The 12092-nt window shown below is 38.9% G+C and overlaps 1 protein-coding gene across 6 annotated transcripts in view; it reads left to right on the plus strand.

Annotated features, from left to right (window-relative positions):
• NRXN3 (neurexin 3) overlaps positions 1-12092 on the plus strand; it is a 1506001-nt gene that overhangs the window by 784022 nt on the left and 709887 nt on the right. The gene's annotated exons all lie outside the window — the stretch shown is intronic.

Below are 12092 nucleotides of genomic sequence, written 5' to 3' on the forward strand. Positions count from 1 at the left end.
ATGATCTGGCATTGCAGACGCTGGCCCAGCCTGCTTTCTGGAGGACATCTGCCTGTGACGAGCGAGATCTGTGTCATCAAGAATCCCCCCTGTTTCTCTTTGCTAACGAAACTGGGCTATACATGAGTTGTTGGTGTCCTTGTCCCAACTCACCCTGTCACCTTCAGAGAAGCATGAGGAGAGCCCCTCCCCATGCCAGCCCTGTCCTCCTTGTCCAAGTAGCAGCACAGCATGCCTGGTGCCAGAGTGGGCAGAAAGAGTAATAGCTGTTGTTTCAGCTCATTCAGGCTAATCTATCACACCTCACCCAGACACCCCAGCTCCACTCACTGAGCATTCTCTGTCCTGAGGTTAGGCACACAAGTAAATAAATAAGTGGAAAGCTGTTTGGAAATGCTGTTTGTCACTGCTGAAGCATGCTCATTTATTTAGCAAAACGCCCATAATTTTTAAATTGCTTGATGCAGCCACTGGCTACTCGGTATCTTCAAGGGATCCTGTGGTCAGGAGCAGTGCTTCCCCATTACCAGGAGAAACAAGGCAGGCTTTTGATCGCTGGAATTAATTACATGGAAAGATTTTCATTGCTTGGAGCAGCAAGCAGCTGGTTCCTGCAGGGGCCAGGCTGAACTCTCCTGCCAATTCCTTTTCCATACTTGTTCCTCCCTCCACACCTACATCCTTTCTTTCTTTCATTATGCTCAATGGGTTCAATTCAAAGAGGGGAATTGTAATTAAAACATTTACAAAGTGCCAGTTTTCCCTGTGACTACCCTTAAGACTATGAACATTCACAATTCGCTTTTTCCAAATACAGCACAATAGAGTTTCCAGGAATTTCTTCCTTACTGACTCAGCCCCCCCCCCCCCCCCCCCCCCACTGATTATTAGTACATTTGAAAACAAGTCCACAATGAATTAGAAGACCAGGGGCAAAAGAGAGGGGAGGAGGTTTGCTCTTCAGGAGTAGGGGAGAAATTGCAATAAGGAGTAACTTTTTTCAGGGCACAACACACTTCTCTGGTGGCCCTGCAGATCAGCTGACAATGGTTTATAGCTTTTCAGTCTTCCTTCCTTTCCTGTTAATTATTCATACCTCTGGTACGAAGAAAGGGGTCTTATTTTCCTTTTAGGTGTAATTAGAGTAATCAAAGGGTTTGTAATACTCTTGTGTTTTATTCCTCTGTCTCTATTCAAGATTTTTTCCTGTGCAAGAGAAAAATATAAAACACAAAACAAAAGCCCCGAGTCTCTGGGTTTTGTGAATTCTTGCAGGGAAAATTGGTTTTACCATAACAGCAATTGGCAGCAATAATTCTGAGGTGAACAACCTGAAATTACTCCCTTAAAGGCAAAAATTTGTAGGGTATGCATTTTGAGCAAAGGGAGAGGACTGCGTATTAATTTAGGTAAATTTTAAGAGTTTATCTATGTTTTGTGATAAATGAGGAAGCACATTGCTGGTGTATTCAACTAAGGATGTGCATTTGCATTTGGTTTTGTTTCTTTTGAATAGATTCTGGTTTGAATGACAAATTAAACTCCCAGCTTCCAAACACTGAATTCTTTTGTTGAGAATTTACACATTTTAGAAAGGAAGGGTACCCAAATGCAGTTACCTTTTAAAGGTAAGAAGGTTAGGCAAACAATGAATTGACAATTATTCTACCTTTTATATTAACAAAACCTTCTATTTGCAGTTCAGAACCCATAGGTAATATTATTTGAATGATATTTTGCCACATCATTACAAGCATTTCCATGGTGACAGAGTGATGTGTCACAAACAAGATTGTCCCATCTTTGAATACAAGCTGATGGGATGTGGAAAAAATCAAGAACAAGATCCTGCTTTAGGTTTTCACAATCTGTTTGTGTTTGCTCAAGATGGAGGGATTCCTCAAATCTTACCATTAAAGAGAAAAATAAAGCAGTTTAACATCTTAGAATAGTAGGTCCTTTTTGTATATTGACATTAAACATGAGGGTATGGGTATAGGAATTATATATTATTTTTTTCACTGAATCCCACTTCTTAGAATGTATATGTTCTTATTATTTATCTTGGCCAATATGCAGGTTTCCTTGTTTTTGTGTATCCACACTGTCATAAAAACCTATGTGTGTGAAGAAATCTACATCATTCTATAAATATTCTTCTGCTCATTAGTGTAAAACTAAACAGGAGGATTCCTGATGAATAGAAGGCAAGTTGCTTGTGTTTATATAAACTTATGAGACATCCTAAGCTGCTTAGTTTCCCATGATCATTGGTGGCTTTCACCTGAGAGAGAATTACAGGGTTACCCATGGAGATGGTGGCACAGCCATGAGTGGAAGCCGGATCTCCTCTTTTCCAGTTGATGGCTTCCTCCATAGCAGGACCACAATGCTGGTACAAAGTAATAGTAAAGCCTTCATAAAAGTCAGGGTTAAGAGGGCATGGAGTGTCTTTTTAATGTTGCTCACGAACTGTAAGAGGTACAGGAATTCAGGCAGTCTCTAGAGTCTTTCTAGGGATAAAATAGGTTCCATCGATCCTGCCAAGAGGAGTCTCAAGGGAATACTCAGAAAGGAGATCAGTGGGAGTACAGGGGAGAGGTAGTCTTCACCTGATCAAATCCCTAAAGTTATTGGTTGGTCTCCAGCTGGCTTCTTAATGTGAAAAGATAAACTGAGGCATATTAAACATTTTAAGAGTTTATTTGAGCAAAAATCGATTTGAATCGGGCAGCATCCAATCTCAGAGATAGAAATAAGCTCAGAGGAGCTGTATGAAATGAAAGAGTCATAGCTAGGAGGGAGTGGGAACAAGGAAGTTATACTGGTCCAAAAAGCAGATTTGTTATTGCAAGGTTACTTCCCTTTAGGGAGTGGCAGGGGTCTATCAGGCAGATTACCTAAGTAGTGCTGATAAGGCGATTCCTGATTGAGTGATACAGGATTCCATTTCTAGGAGAAATGTAGCTATAATTAAGTCTCAGTTTGATGATGTGGGTTTAGCAGAAGTGACTTCATTTGGGTACTGTTGTCTTGATTTTTTTTTTAACACTAAACATCTTTTTTCCTTTTCTTCTGGCTTCAGGGACTGGACTTACTACTCTACCTATTTCTTTTTTTAAAAAATTAAACAGAAAATTCACAGAAGTTTGAAGAGGATAGTGGTTTTTATATATATTTCCATTGTGCAGTCAACCACTTTTAAGTTTGTCTTCTTTTCCTTTAGTATAAATTATAAAAGTACTGTACAAATATATCTTTCTTCTCTAAAAATATATGAAGGTTCCCTCATGTGTGTCCCCTTTAACCAGATCCCATCCTGCCAAACCCCCAAGGAAATCACTGTTTTGGGTTTGGGGTTCTCCAGAGAAACAGAACAGATAGGAGATACATCTTTATATTGATATATCTATCTCTGGGAATTTTAAGGGATTGCCTCACATGATTATGGAGGTTGAGACATCCCACAGTATGTAGTCTAAAGGCCTGAGAACCAGGAGAGACAATTGTGTAAATTCCCATCTGGGTCCAAAGTAGGAGTTGACTCAGCTCAAGACTACCAGGGTGAAGCAGCGAACTCCTTCTTCTTACACTTTTGTTCTATCCAGGTCCTCTCTAAGCTGATCAGATGAAGCCCTCAAGCTGAAGAGGGCATTCTGCTTTCCTGGGTCTACCACTTCAGGTGTTAATATGTGGAAACACCCCTACAGAGACACACCCAGAGTCTGGGCACCCCAGCCCAGTTAAGTTGACAGTGAAATTAGCTATCACAGTGTGGATACTTACAATTTTAAGAAATGCATCATTTATATACATATATGTACATGTGTGTATATGTACATATGTGTACATATACACGTGTGTATGTATATATATGTATATATGTATGTATGTATATATATTTATATATGTATATGTATATATATATATATATATTTAGAGAGAGAGAGCGGGCGCGAGAGCGCATGCACGCGTGCACAGGGTGGGGGAGATGGAGGGAGGGAAAGGGAGAGAAAACTCAGCATATACTATTTTATATAATTTTTTTAAACTTACCTACATAATACAATGCTGTTTTCATTGTTCCACATCTTCTTTCTTTCAACATTGTGTTTTTGATGTCTAAGTTGCTGATAGACTGGATATTCCTCAGAGGAATGACATGTGATTTGAATCCTGAAAGATGGGTAAGACTGTGCCAGGTCAAAACAGGAAAGGGACAGGTAGAGCAATGGCATATACAATGGCACTGAGTTTCATAAGGACATGGAATAAACTGGAAAGTCAAGGTTGCTAGGATTTATAGAGGTATTAATGAGAATTGTCTAATATAGGAAATTAAATAAATATAGATATGGAGACCATGTAATCTAGGCCAGAGAGTTGGAATTTTTACCAACAGTCAAGGGATGCTATCAGTGAAGGTGAGGTTTATTAGTTTGCCAGGGTTGCTGTGATTCAGTACCATGAACTGGGTGGCTTAGGCAACAGAAATTTATTGTTCTAGAGGCTGGAGGTCAGAGATCAAGGTATCAGCAGAGTTGTATCTTTCTGAGTGAGGACTCTTAAGAAGAATTTATTCCAGATGCTGTCCTCTTCTGATGGCTTGGTAATCCTTGGCATTCTTTGGTTTTTATACCCATCATCCTGACCTCTGCCTAAATATTCTTGTAGTGTTCTCCCTGTGTGCATGCTATTTCCCAATTTCTCCTTCTTGTAAGGACACCAATCATACTGGATTAGGGCCCAGACTAATGATCTCATTTTAACTTGAGTACCTCCATAAAGACTATAACTCCATACTATGTCACATTCTGAAATACTAGGGCTTAGAACTTCAACATAGGAATTTGGGGGGTGAGGCATGTGTGCACAAAGCAACCTATAATATGGAGTGACAAAAATATTCCTTTTTTTAAAAAAATTTTTTATGTTTACTTATTTTTGAGTAATTTTTGAGAGAGAGAGAGAGAGAGAGAGTGAGAGAGAGGCAGAGCATGAGTGAGGGAGGGGCAGAGAGAGGGAGACACAGAATCCAAAGCAGGCTCTAGGCTCTGAGCTGTCAGCACAGAGCCCAATGCAGGGCTTGAACTCTCAGACCATGAGATCATGACCTGAACCAAAGTTGGATGCTCAACCAACAGAGCCACCCAGGCGCCCCCAAAAATATTTCCTAGAGGTGATAATTCTCTTTCTTGTTCAGGGTAGGCTGAAATACAGAAAAATGATGACAGGGGAGCAGACATGACGCTGTGAAAATATTGAAGGATTAGAAGCCATTCAAATATGATCCACACCCTCTGGAAGTCCTAACCCTCTCTAGACATCTTATTTTTCCTTAAAGAACTCAAGAACAACTGAGACTTGGAAAAATAATCCCGGGATTTCTGGCAGTAAAGTATAAGAGATTATTTCTTCTACATCCTTAGTTCTTTTTTTTTTTTTTTTTTTTGCTTCTAGAAACAGGTTTTTCACTTTATACCTATTTTTAAAATGTAAATTTCATTTAATCACATGGGGAATTATTTTATCATAAAATTAAATAGTTTAACTGTAAACCCTTGGGACAAAAAGGTTTATGGATATCCACTATTACTTAGATAAATGTCTTCCTTGAAAAAAAATATGGGGGCGCCTGGGTGGTTCATTCAGTTAAGCATCCTACTCCTGACTCTTGATTTTGGCTCAGATCATGGTCTCATGGTTCATGGGTTCAAGCCCTCCATCGGGCTCTGTGCTCACAGCTTAGAGCCCAGAGCCTGCTTTGGATTCTGTGTCCCCTCTTTCTCTACCCCTCCCCCATTCATGCTTTCTCTCTCTCTCTCTCTCTCTCTCTCTCTCTCGCTCTCTCTCTCTCTCAAAAATGAATAAACATCAAAAAAATTTTTTTTAAATGTAGAGGAGAGGGAAGGATTGAGACCCTCAGTGTTGATAACATTTGATTGTGGTTGCATGCTGAGTCAAAGACAGCACTGACTTCCAAGTTGCCTATTTAATTCTCTAGACTATGCCTGCTGCCTTATATTTATGTCTTAATAACATGTACATATGCAGCCTAGCTGTTATGAGGACAGTGGGAAGCATAAATTTGATTTTTCTCAACTTCTCCACGTTTAAAGTCCCCACTTGTTGGTTGAATTAACATAGTATTTTAACATTTAATTTCCTGGGGGTACCAGATGTTTTATTTTGTGTATTTGTTTTATTTGTGTTATTGTTGTTGGGCCATTTAAAATGAAACTCAGGCAAAAATGACACGACCCAATAAATATGTAGTTTAATAATGTTCAGTGAATATATGTGCGCAGTGAATGTAAGTCTAAATAAACACATGCCAGTGAAAAATTATTAGATGTTGCCTATTTTCATCTGGATTCTCAGTTATATTATTTGTGTTGGTGGGAGGTTTCAGGGAAAGGGCAGGGGGAGAAGATGGGAGGAACAGCCTGAGGCAGTATGGATTCTCAATATCTTTAAATTGATTGATTAACATGTTCCTACTAGCAGGAGAGTTACTGTGTTGTATTCTAGAGACTCTAAAATGGCATAATTTTATGTGATGCGGTTCCCACTGATAAGGGGAGGATGAATAGAAGCATACACTGAATTTCCCTCCAGGGTACAGGGCTCCTTTTGCTACGACTCTTGGCTAAAAATGAAAGTGTTAAGGTTGTGAGAAGAAAGGCATCAAGGAAACAGTAGAGGAAAATGTAGGACAAACATTGGAAATCCATAAGCAGTTTGTATGCCTGGTCCATTCTTTTCTATCAGTGACTTACTTGCCTCTCCTTCCTCTCTCTCCACTCTCTCTCTGCCTTCTCGCTTTGTCCAAATGAATTTAACACTGTAACTTCAGTCCTAAGCCCGCCCTCGGTTGTGTGGGGAAGACAACCATTAATTAATTAATTAACCATCTGCTAAGCTGAACAAAACAGACAGAATTCCCTATCTTTGTGGAATTTTCTTTCTTTTTTAAAGACTTTTTTTTTTAATTTTTTTAACATTTATTTATTTTTTTGAGACAGAGAGAGACAGAGCATGAACGGGGGAGGGTCAGAGAGAGGGAGACACAGAATGTGAAGCAGGCTTCAGGCTCTGAGCTGTCAGCACAGAGCCCGACGCGGGGCTCGAACTCACGGACGGCGAGATCATGACCTGAGCCGAAGTCGGCTGCTTAACCGACCGAGCCACCCAGGCGCCCCTGTGGAATTTTCTTTCTGGGGGCAGGTAGGGAATGGTTAACAAAATAAGTAAGTTAATTATATAATTTATTAGACAATGCTAAGTTCTACAAAGAGAACTAAGACAGGGAAAAGGATAGGGATTTGGGAGGTTCAAATTTTATATAGGATGGTCAGAAAAAATGCTGCTTTTCTGATGAATTATAAAGTGGTGACCTTGTTACTTTTTAGATGTTTACTCCATGGCCATTAAAACATCTAGGAACTTTCCCTGAAAGTGACATTTGGGTCCGAGTATCTTGGCCCTGGAAATTAAATTATGACACATTATGATCATTTAAACATCTTTTATCATAGTGTGAAAATAGAAGGGCATTTTACTTCTAGCCTGGAGAATATGATTTATAATAGTCTTATAATATCAGATGATGATCCCAGGGCATGTATCCTCAGGATCTTTTCTAGACCTGTGTTTGAGATTGTCATAGATGAAAGCAATATGAAAGAGAATACAATATGATTTATAAGAGAGCTGCTCAGGACAAGCAGGATTATGACAGTCAGTTTCTTTCTTCTGTACGTTTCTTTCCATCTCTACCTCTTTTTCTTTGCTCTAGACTTAGTGTTTGGTATGTGCTGGATTTCATTCATTTGGCAAATCACTGTCACACCAAATTAGGGAGAATGTGATGAGCCTCTAATTGACCATTGCATTGTACACAAACCTCCTGTGTTTGTTCTGGGTAACATCAGGTGTCCCATAAATTGGTAATTTGACTGTCCGTTTCTATAATACCCTTGACAAGAAGACGAACACAACTTTGTGTGATCCTATTCTGAAACACTGATCTTCAGATTGTATCTTAAAAGGATTCAGGGGTGGGGTTTCTCTTCACGCCTCAGAAAGGAAGGGGGAGGGGCGCCTGGGTGGCGCAGTCGGTTAAGCATCCGGCTTCAGCCAGGTCACGATCTTGCGGTCCGTGAGTTCGAGCCCCGCGTCAGGCTCTGGGCTGATGGCTCAGAGCCTGGAGACTGTTTCCAATTCTGTGTCTCCCTCTCTCTCTGCCCCTCCCCCATTCATGCTCTGTCTCTCTCTGTCCCAAAAATAAATAAACGTTAAAAAAAAAAAAAAAAAACAGCAACAACAGAAAGGAAGGGGGAGCGAACAGGAAATGAACAATTTAGGAACATTCTCAACGATGTGTCCCTGAGTCACACTCTTCACTGCAGCCACCCCCTTCTTAGCTGTGTGTGTGTGAACTGAAACCAATCAGGCTCTGTGATGTTTGGTAGTTTTGCATAATGAAAGATCCTTTAATGCCTTTTGGGAAACTTTGGGCAATAGTCCAGCCACAGGCACGGTTTCCTTTACCACCTGCATCTACATTTTTCTCCTCTTGTGTGTTTGTTTATTGTTTTCCCTTTGAGAGATAATTGTGGATAATTAAACTAGTTGAAATTTTAAATTTTGTTTTCCCTTCCTATTACTATTATTCCACATCTGAATATCCTTCCCCCTCTATTTTTTTCTTGCTGTTGTCTGACAGTGGAAATAAAGTAACTGAACCTTGAAGGAGGAGAAAAAAAGAAAACAACAACAAAACAAAACCAGTTTTAAATAAATCTTCCTAATAAAAGAAATCATTGTGGCTATTCCCACAAATACGTTTATTGTGGAAGAATTTAGGACCTGTCCTGAAAAAATGAATCATGGTTATTTAAAAAGGTTTATTTTCAGTATCCTTCCTGAAGGTGTGGACACACATACGGGGGAGGCGGGAGGCTCTGGGACAGAGCAAAAACATAGGATGGGCTCAGTTTAATGATATAACAATAGTGTATTAGGGCTGTGTGTAGGCAGTTGTCTTGCCCTAGAACAATTAGTGTCAAATTCTTCCTACCCATTAACATGTGAAGCTGATTTATTAGCCCTTTGGCTTCTTTGAAAGGACTTGAGACTCTTTGGAAAGTGGACTTCTGAAAAATCCAATCAAATATCTCTGTGTTTCTAGTGGCTTCTCAGTTATGTTATTCAGTACTGAAGTTCAACACTGTTCCTATTCAGTGGAGAAAAGCATTTGAAAAATCAGAAAGAGAAAAAGAAGAAAATCAGAAGGAAGTCTTTTTTTTTCCTTTTTTTTTTTTCTTTTCCTCACGTATATCTTCCTTAGCAGTTGGCTCAGTTGTTGAATTAGCAGGGGAAGCAACTCTGGATAGATGGGTGAAGGGATGGATAGATAGATGGATAAGTATATTAATGGATAGATAGATAGTAGATATATAATAGATTTCATTTATAGTTTCAGAAGATCTTGACAGGGCCCTTGATTATCATTCATTCAAGATGTACTGTAATAAAATGTTTGGGAAGTGAGTTGGTCCCATTCTTGAGTGACTGGTGATTTCTGATTTTTTTTAATAACTACTTAGGCCCAGTACAGGATAGTAGGGGGCAAATGTTTCTCCTATTATATTTTATGAATGTCTGTAAAGGTTGGAAACATCTATTAACATAGCTACCAATATATACTCTACAGCCAGTCTGGAGAGATTGCCAGTCCTGAAGATTGTATTGAGCAATAACTTAGCTTGCATTTACATTCTTGTTAACATAGTTATCAGTGGTGTACTGATCTTCTCCAAGTCTTTCCAGATTTTGACTGCTGAATAGATAGCGTTGACTATAGATACAGGTCTCCCTCCCTCCCTCCCTTCCTTCCTTTCTTCCTTCCTTCCTTCCTTGAACAGATCTCAAATATCTGACTTGACTAAAAACTGAGTGGTTTGTGCTATAATAAAAAATAATAATAATACTATAGTGTCGTATAATGGAAAGAATGCAAATGATATTATTTGAAAATATAGAAATAAATCCCTTTTTAGCACAAAATCACTTATAATTTTAAATATGTCAATCAGTCTGACCTAGTTGATTATTAGACTTTTTTCACAGGGCAGTTGTGAGAGAACCAAGTGAGGTAATGTATGTGTAAATACTTAGTCTAAAGTACTGTAAAATACTCATGCTGTTGTTGCTGGATTGAAGAATCCTTTCTGGTGATATTAGATCACGGTATGGCATGATGACCATCACTTGCACTCAGCTTCCCCTTCTCTTCTCTCCCTCGTTTTTCCAGTGCGGTCAATGTGTATTGACATCCCACTATGAGTCTGTGTGCTGTTTTCTAAGTTGGAAGTCATCTATGATCAAAAGATTCTGCCTCTTCTTCTGGAGATAGTATGGACAGCAGAAACAGTTTCAGGGATCTCAAATATTTATTCTACAGATAGATTTTTGAATGCAAAGAGAATATTGACCTGCCTTTAAGTATATCCCATAGGAACCTGCTCCAGATGTATATCTTGGAGACAAATTAGAATCTATTCTTACAGACAGTGCATTGGACACTGTAAGAAAATTACAGATTAAATCAGTGTTTTCCTGATGCTGGGTGTGAATTAAATCTGTGCTGAAATGGAGGTCCTACTTCATCTGTGTGATAGAGGTTACCAGAACCAATGTTTGGTGGCTCAGGTCCTTAAACAAACTGGAAAATGCTTTGCAATACAAAGTGTGTTAACTGAAGCCTTTTCTTCTTAGTCCCTTCCCCTTACAGCTATTACCAACCTGTCTTTAAAAGCTAAGCCAAGGATATATTGAAGGATTCTATCTTCATCTCACTCCTTCCTTTCTGTACAATTGCTATTGATACTCATTCAGTCTCTTGGTTCCATCAAATACCACTCTTTTTAGGATCGCACACTTAAATGTTAAAAGAACATTCCATCTCTGCCACTTACTTGCTGTGTGACTTTGAGCAAGTTATTTAACCTCTCTGTGCCTCAGTATCCACTTCATACGAGGGTTATTATAAGAATTAAATGAGTTAATTTCTGTACAGTGCTTAGTAAAGTACCTGGCACAAAGTGAACACTGTATGAGTTTTTGTTAGAGAAAATAAAGCTTAGTGGATTATCTGTATTACCTTTATATTGCCTTTCATACATTAGGTATGCAATAAATACTTTATTAGCAAGTTGGAGTAGGACAGAGGACACATGGGTTCGTTTTTTATCTGTTTTTTATTTTATTTTATTTTATTTTATTTTACTAAATATGCAATCTTATACCCCCAATTTAAACTTTTTTGGAGCTGTCTTATTATCTGTAAAATAGAAATAATAATATTTACCTAACATATTTCAAAGGGTAATTATAATTATCCAAGGGATAATGTACTTTCAACGAGTTCAATATATACATGTGAGGTGTTATAACGTTTATATTAATCAAATTACTAAATGGATTTTGGTGGGAAATATGTGGAGTTATATAATTAAGACTTGATAGACATACCTTGTCTAGAGGTTGGCAGTCATCCTTTGTGCCAAGAACTAGAAACTGGTGGCTTGTATCAATTCTTGCCAATACAGAAAAGTGTTTCAAGGTCCCCCAGTTCAGTCATGAAGGATACTTCTTATTTGCTTACCATGCCTGCTCGGCTATATTTGGCTACTTCTTGTTATGAAAGAGAATCTGAGCAAACCTTGGGAATTTTAATCTTCCTTTGTCACAGCCCTGCAGAGCGTTAGGCCAGGTTCCAAGGACAGTGGTTTGGAGCTGTTTGTTTTTATGCTGATGGATGTTGCAGTCTGTAATCCATGAACCAAAGCAGCTCCTCTCCCATTGCTGCTGGCATATCTTGTTGTGTTTATGAGTCTGACAGGCAAACATATCTGAAGCATATCTCATATGCTGATCTGTGAAGGAGATAAGCCCCTTGTTTTACTCAATTGGAAACAAAATGAGCAGGTGGCAGAAAACCCTGCATTGATTTCTACTTGGGCTGACACAGCCAGGATGAGATCAGGTCCTCCTTGGGCACACTCCAGCATCTGTCATTTGATAAT

This window comes from Prionailurus viverrinus, chromosome B3, assembly GCF_022837055.1.
Source record: "Prionailurus viverrinus isolate Anna chromosome B3, UM_Priviv_1.0, whole genome shotgun sequence".
NCBI classification, from domain to species: Eukaryota; Metazoa; Chordata; class Mammalia; order Carnivora; family Felidae; genus Prionailurus; species Prionailurus viverrinus.